The following is an 8,508-nucleotide window of genomic DNA, read 5'->3' as shown; positions in this document are numbered from 1 at the left end:
GTTAAATTGTCCTTAATTTCCCAACTGCTTTGGAATACAATCTCATATAACAAGTGTCCTCAGGTATGCAACCGTTTCTTGGCAGTTTTGGGAGGTTCCATTGATTTATGTATCTACTTTATCCCTATATGACAATGATTTAATTATAATAAATTTTGGTAGCTGATAGGGTAGATTTTACCATACTGGTCTATTTTTTATTCACATTGACTATTCTTGTCCAATTATTGTTTCCTATTATGTTTTCAAATTAGTTCTTGTTGGCATGTATCCATCTTGAATTCAGCAAGTTTGTATACCACAAACTTTATACTTCTCATTTTATATTTCCTTTTCCCTTGGAATTTTCTGCATTAACAATTATACCATATGCATAGAGATTGATATATTTCTATTTAGTACTTTACTATTGTCCCACAAGTCTTGATAAGTATTACTTTCTTAATTATGCATTTGTAAATACTTCATAATTTCATCATATTTCTCCTTTAAACCAATGCATTATTTCAGGCTGACTTTTTAGCTTTTACGCACATGAGTTCCTTTAGTCATATTTATTTAGGTGTAATTTACTTAAAGTAAAATCATCCTTTTTAGTTTATGGTTCAATGAGCATTGCCTAATACATACAGTCGTGAAACTGCTTCCACAAACATGATATAGAATAGTTCCATCACCCGAAATAAGTCCTCTCATCTCTTTCTAGTCAATCTTCTCTACTCATCCCATTTAGCAAGTTACTTTAAATTCATGTTTTTATACAGTATGGTTTTCTTTTTTTTGGTTGATTTTAATATAATGGCATTGAGGACTTAAAACATATTTACACATTTTAAATGTTTTCTGAAGGTGATGAACAATTATTCGTGATCTAATTCTTATGCATATCCATAAATGGTCCAGTTACATCACAGTTAAATGCATATTCTTTTTTTGTTGACTGGAGGGTTATATTATACCCAAATATACATACACATATATAAACCTCCTATATATTCATAAGTATATGTCTTTTAAATCAAGTAAATCTCCCATAAATATCTGATGAGAGATTGGTTTATTATTATGGGTTTCAGAATGCCCAGTTTAAAAATAGTCAAATGTTAGTTTGGGGAAACTGGTTTTCAAGAACAACCTGGGCTGACTTTGGGTCAAATATGGGAACAACTCAGCAATGACCTCAGGCTTATCTGACTTTACACTTAACACTCAAGAATGTGCTGCAGTCCTTAGTTACATTTGCACTTAGAGGGCTGAATGGCATTTTGAAAATTCTTGAGTATTTGCATGTGAAAGAGAATATTCTGCACTGCCAATGACTAAAGGAAACACACCTTGCCTTGGCAATTTCATTGAGAGCAACATATCACGTGTAATTAAGGGCTCAAGGTAGCTGTACTTTTGTCTGAGAAAACATTCCATGGTTCCCTGCTTTGTGTAGCTAGCTCAGTCCTGATAAACTTTTGTGTTCTTTATCATGAACTATAACTTTTATCTGTTATTGGGGGCTGTTACTGCTTTTTTGGTCTAATTTTTACTTTCTGAATATTGTACAAGGGGAATAAATGTGAGATTCCAAACCCCAATAACCAACATGATTTGAAGGAGAGATTGGGAAAACAAAATAGCAAATGCCAGAGAGATGGCCACATTGTCTTTGTTATAAAAATCACATAAGCTTATCAGTTGTTAGCCCAGTATAGAGACTGAGCATATTTGCTGACTGCTTTGCATCTAGATGTTTGGATTTGAAAAGCAAAACCATGTTGACTGGTTTCACTTTAAATCAGGGCCGCTCATTCTTCCTCTCTCTTGATGCCTGGGCCCTGCATCCTCTATTCAACATCTAGTATTTCTGCCCTATCCTCCCGCTCAACTGACATCCTTGCTTTGTAATTCTCTGGGATTGTAGAACTAATGAGAGTTTGATTTTAGTACCCAAAAGCTCAACTTACCGTGGTTAAAACAGTTAGGAACCGATTTTTACAACATTGTTCTAAGTCCAGAAATAGCCCAGCACTGGCATATCTTCTCAGGGATATCAAGGACTCGTTTTAAAGTGTGACTTTTGTTTTGGATCTCAAAATAATTGCTGAGCATCCTGATTTACATCAGCATTCCAGAGAGGAGGAATGAGGAAAGAACATAAAATCAAAGGAACAAAAGGGAAAGGGTCTTTATCTTGGGAGACTTTCTCCTTTTGTTTGGAAAGGGAAAAATAGCTTCTCATGCACTTTGGTTGTACCTCATTTGCATAATTGTGACACATGCCTGCCCCTGCCTGCCATGGAGATCCGAAAATTCTGTACCTCCACTTCCTAACCTGTGTAGCTCATTCACATTGTTGCTAATCTGCTGACTCACCTTGTTGGCATGAAGCACCAGACAGGCTTCTAACGCTCTACCTTACCGGGCATCCTTTTTCAGCTTCCTACTCCTGGGTCAGGTGTGTGAGTTTAGCCACAGGTGTGTGGGTTCCAGCTTCCACAGAAGATCTGTGCTACCCAGGTGGAGTCAACAAGAGCTGACATGGATTGGTGAATCTATCCTTGTGAGATTCCAGCTCGTGTTTGTAGGTTTCAGCTCCTGTGTGTCGGTTCCAGCCTGTTCTTGATTTCCCCCTCATTTACCTCCATCTCCATTCCCGACTGCCTGCTCTGTAGACTTCAGGTTCCAGCATCAGAAGTTCCAATGTGAAGGTGGCTGCCTTAGAAGGTGCTTGACCAGCTTCCACAATTGAGTAAGGCCAAACCCCAGCAATTGATCTCCCTCTCTTCTCTTCTCTTGTTTTCTACATATATATACACACACACACATATATATCACTATATATCACTAGCATTAATTCAGTTTCTTCAGTTGAACATTAAATAATATGCAAATTAAAGTTATGAATGGGTTTTTGGTTAACTAGTCCTCAGTGAACACCTTGTAATTTTAGTTTCAAATTATATTTTGCCATCATTTAATATGGAAGCACTGGTTTTATATTACTTATAATTTACCTGGCGTATTTTTTCAATACCCCATTTTCAAATGTTCCCTGTCATTTATTTGCTACTCTCTAGAATGCATTATATAGCTTCATTTTAAGATTTTAGCACAATCTTGCTCTTTTAATTGGTGAGACTGTTGCATTTATATTTACCCATATATTTGAAATAATTTCATACGTGATAGTCTGTGTTTCTTACTTGCTTCATATTTCCGTGCTTCTCTTTTATGTCTCTTGCTTGCAGTTGGACTGATGAAGATTTTATATTTTCTTTTTATTTTCCTTTGCTTTCTTGGGAAGATGTAGAGAAAATTTCAATTATTTAGCTGTTACCCTTAAAATTTTAACAAGCTTAATTAAGTTTTCAGTATTGGTAACAAAGTCTAAAATTATCTAGTAACTCTTTCTCCTGAATTAAACAAGGATCCTAGTGTAATTTAACTACTTACGGACACTCTGTTATTTTCTTTGTTATATTTCTTTGTTATTGCTGTCTAGTTTATTTTCCATTATAGACACACACAAAAACCTAGACAATTTTACAGTCAATAGTTAAATTAATTTGTAGATATGTTATATTAATTATTTGTTTTGATTACCCTTTAATATTTCAAGCCTCATCCTTTGGAAGACTTTTCCTTGCTGAGGTAGAGTCTGCTAGGATATCTTTTAAGTTCCTTTACTGTATTGCTTTGCCATTTTGCGAGGTAATTACTTCTGCGTTGTCTTGTAATAGACTAACATACCCAACTGGGTTCAATCCCACATACAGTTTATCCCGACAATTAGTTTTATCGTTAAATTTCCATAATTACAATTTTCTAGGATTTAAAATTTATAAAATATTTTATATATCCATCTCTTTTCTTTCTGCCTCTTTTCATGAGTTCATATTCATTTTTATGGATAATTTTCCTTCATTTATTTCAGAAAATCCTGAACATACTTATTTTTAAGTTGTCTTAGTTTCTGTCTATTGTTTTTCTTTGACCTAGAGTGAATTCATCTTGTAATTGTGGATATCATTGGCTTTCATTTTTTGTGTTAATATTTTTATATGTTTTAAAAATAACTTTTGCAGATTCAACAACTTGAGTCAGCATTTTATATATATATATATGTTATTTTTGTTGCTTCCATTTATTTTTCAAGTGTTTTTCTGTGTTGTCCCATTTATTCTGGTTGCCTTATAGGTGTCTCCCCTCATCCCTGGGAACCTTTTCTTTTTAAATTATTATTGGTGTCTTGAAAGTTTTGCTAAATGGTTATATTGAATACTAATTCATTGGCCCATATCCTAAATGTGAGAAAATACCCATGTCTTTCAGCCTTCCTAGAGAGCCACTGTATAAAATCTATATAGCTTTTTTAAAGCTTGTACAAGGAGGGAGCTCTACAGTAGCTCCTGATTTTAAGGAGAAAATCTGGGTCTAGGCACCTGCCTCACAATGAGAACTCCATTCCCCTTACCGTCAAACTTCATTCTCTCCAGAAGGAGGAATTTCATCTCTCTAGGCCTCCTAGGATAGAGACACTTACTTATTCTCGACAGACTCTCTTACTGGACTTTCTTGAACAGCACACTTCTGATTTCATTTCCACCCTTTGAGTGCTCATTTTTGGTGAATTCAATAGGTGTTTCTTCTCCCAATTTTTAAGACCACCTGTTTGTAAATAACACCTACATGCTGACAATTCATCAGTTTATATATCCAGCCCAGACTTCATCTCTAAGCCCCAGTGAGCTATTTTTAGTTTATTCACTGGTACCATACACTTAGCTTGACTAGAGAAAAGGGATTAGAGAGGATGATAGGGTGTTTGTCCAAGCATATTTTGTCCTTGGCTCTAATGTTAATTCCAGTATTTCTGTGTCAGAGGAACTTAACTGTTAGTACCTTGTGGTCTGATGGTGTATATTTTAATTTGACTCTGCATTCTGAATTTCCCTACATTGACAAGAATTATAAAGACTGGATCTCTGAGTCAAAAAGAACTAGATGAAATTAAGTTCTTGGCAAGGTAAGTCATCTTCCTAGAGTCTGAAGAGAAATCATATGATGAGCTAAATAAATTATTTGGTATATCACAGTTTACTCTGTGGCTCTCCCCTGTGTAAGACGTCCTATTCTAAGTCTAGTATCTCATAGGTCACATGATCCAATGGTGTACACTTACGTTCCATCAAATGTGTGGAAATGCAGCCTAGATGCGTCTCAGTCCTTAACATATCTTAAATCCGGGAGCTAATTTAGGAAGGCCTAAATATTCAGCAACAAACCACTCTGTCCCCTACTTTTAGCTACCATATTTGGTTAAACCACATTAATGATGCAAAATATCTCTTATCTTAGCAGAAACACATTTATTAGGGATAGGGTAGGATAAGATCAAAACTGCATGCTTGTCTCCTCCCACCCTCAACCCTTATACTGAAGATCGGATGCTGCTTGTGTTTTAAGCATAATCCATTGTGAAGATGATGCAGACAACAGATGTGCTAACAGTGACTCCTAATTCCCCACAGCTTGGTTGGTCCTCCATGATCAGGAGTTGTACTTCTGGGGTAAAAATAAGAGCTCGGACAGCGGGCATTATGTGAAAAAGCAGGATTCTACTTGCTTTGATTCCAAGTAGACTTTCTCCACATCAACCCATGACTATAGATGAGAGAACTAGCAATTTAGTCATTCTTGGTCCATTCTACAGAGGTTGGCACTTCAGGAAGGATGTCTGTCTTGTTTGGATTGCTTATAATTGAGTTGCTTATAATTAGAGAAGGGACTAGGGACTGCCACACCTCTATAGTTCAATTTCATCTTAATTACTGAAGATTTGCTATTATGAATAAGTTCTTCATCCCTTCATTTCAGTTCAACTGTATACATTTTCATTATTTTACTAGTAACATAATGCATCTGTGCTATATGTATAATAAAACATTTGTACTATTTTATTTATAGAAGATATTGACTACAGCGTATGACATTTTCCTTTCTATTTGCAGTCTTCCCCCAACCTGAAATCCAGAAGATTGAAAGTGTGATAAATATCATCCAAATTTTAGATTAGAGTGTAAGGTAAGTGTTTTTAAAATTGAGTCAAAACATTTTAGCTCCAAAATATGGATAAAGATACCCTTTTGTCTGTTCAATAGAATATATAACATAATTCCACATTTTTTTTTTTGCAAAAAACAGAATTGACCTAAAATTATTTTTTTCACATCTTAATTATTCTGCGAAGTATTAGAGACGTAAGTATAGATCTGTATGTGTGTGTGCATGTGTCTTGCATGCATGCTATACTTACTAAGTATCTAGGTTCTTTTTTATTATGTTCAATTTCTTATTTTCTTCTCTAATCATTTTTTTCTATATAAATACCTCATTACAACTAATATAATTCTGTATATCTGAGTTTTGCCTTCACTTCCTCAACTTCCATTCAGTGTGAGTATATTTAAATCACTCTTTCATTCCCACAAAGTTATGAAAACATCCCTACCAAAGAAAGGGCATTAGCAGTCTCTACATTGTCAAGTTCAATAACCATTGTCAGTTGTTATCTTGTTTGATCTTCCAGCAACTTTTGACAGCGTTGACTTCTTATAGCTTGAAATTCATTATTTACTTAATTCCCATGCTATCCTTCTACCTAATCAGCCAGTCTTCCTCCATCATCATTGCTGAATCCTCCTCTTTCTTAACTCTATTGTTGTGTCCCATAGAATCACTCATTTTCTCCTTACATTTTTTAATGTTCATTCCCCAGGTGATCTTGTGCCAGCCTATGGCTTTTAATCATGTTCTAGCTGTTACTGCTTCTCACAGTTACACCCACAGCGTTGATCTTCAAGTTGAACCCGGGATTTGACAATATAACTGCCTGCTTCTCAGCACTACTTGAATGGTTAATAGACTGGTAATATTGAGGAGCCCCAAGACAGATCTGTTGGTTCTCATCCCCTATGAAACAAACAAAACCAAACAGAAAACCTGTTCCCTTCCTTCCTTCAGTCTTACACATCTCAGAATATGGCACTCCACTTATTCAGTAGCTACAGATAAAATCCTGAAAGACTTTCCTGTTTCCTCCTTTTTCTCTTGCATCCCACATCTGATTTATCAGCCTGTCCTGTCAGCTCACCTCTGACGCATGACTTAAGATTTACCACCCTTGTCAAAGCCTCCATCAAACCTCACCTTGACTGTTATTGCAACAGCCCCCAAATGGTCTCTTTGCTCCCACACTTGCCCCACTCCACATACTTCATTTGAAAACATAAATCAGTGTATGAGATTGCCCAGTTCAAAATATCCCAATGGCTTCCTATAGGAAGAAAAATAAATCTGTATTCTTCACACATGGTCCACTAGCTCAGTGTAACCTGCTTATGACCAGACCACAAAATAATTCAGTTCCAGCCACACCAGTCATCTTGCTCTTCCTTGACTAGGCCACGCTTTGCTCCAACTTCAGGGGATTTTCACTTTTCCCCTCTCTGCCTGGAATGTTTCTTCCCAGATCTTTGCATAGCTTACTCTTTACTTCACTGAGCCCTCAATTCATATGCCGTCTCTTCAGAGATGACATTCCTGTAAAAGTCATTCTTCTTCACTGTTGCCAACAAACAATTCTGACAGTTAGTAGCTGCTCAATAATTATTTATTATACGAGTGACTGAATAATTGTTTATTAGGTCACTGAATGATAGTGCAATCACATGTACTCTGCTGTGACTCCACAGTCATTATAATTACTTATCTAGCAAACTGGGCCCCCTCTAGGTATGCAGGGATCTAAGCAAATTTTTTTTTGGGGGGGGTAGGGAACAGGGGAACCCTTGTATAAATAAACAATTTCATTAAAAGAACTCACAAATTCTATGAGCCTATGAAAAGTACAGTGAGGTATTGATGGAGACTAAAATAATTTATGTATTTATTTTTTGTCCAATCAGTGCAATCACCAGCTTTTCCTGTTCAGGTGCAGGCACCTTCTCCTCATAGTCTCTGCTGTCAAATGCACCGTTCTTTGCAACTCTCATAGCTCACATCTAAGAAAATGGTGGCAGCACTGCTATCACTCATAATTCCATGGCTCATTGGAGCCCGTTTGGAGGGAAACCGTGTAGATCTTGCCTTTGCAGTTCCCTCATCCCACTTACTTAATGCTGATGACCTCACCACTCATGGTTGTGCAGCAACAACACTCAAAGGTTGTCACTCCTCCTCCTTGAAGATGACCCCAAGTGCAAGTCTTCCCTAACATATGCAGGAAAATGTGAATGATAAGCTGTTTTCTTGTCAAGTTCATTTTTCCATTCTGAGTTTCATAGAAAAAGCACATGCTCTAGCCAAAGCTTCTCTGATGATTTGAAACTGTATATACTACAGAAAAGATCATGTTTTTTAATCCATTCCTTTGGATGTACACCTACCATAGGTGGGATGTTTTGATTAGGTTATTTCGATTGAGATGTGGTCCATCTCATTCAATGTGTGTCTTAA

Source organism: Choloepus didactylus, chromosome 5 (genome assembly GCF_015220235.1).
Source record: "Choloepus didactylus isolate mChoDid1 chromosome 5, mChoDid1.pri, whole genome shotgun sequence".
NCBI classification, from domain to species: domain Eukaryota; kingdom Metazoa; phylum Chordata; class Mammalia; order Pilosa; family Megalonychidae; genus Choloepus; species Choloepus didactylus.
Note: the sequence above shows the minus strand (reverse complement) of the source record.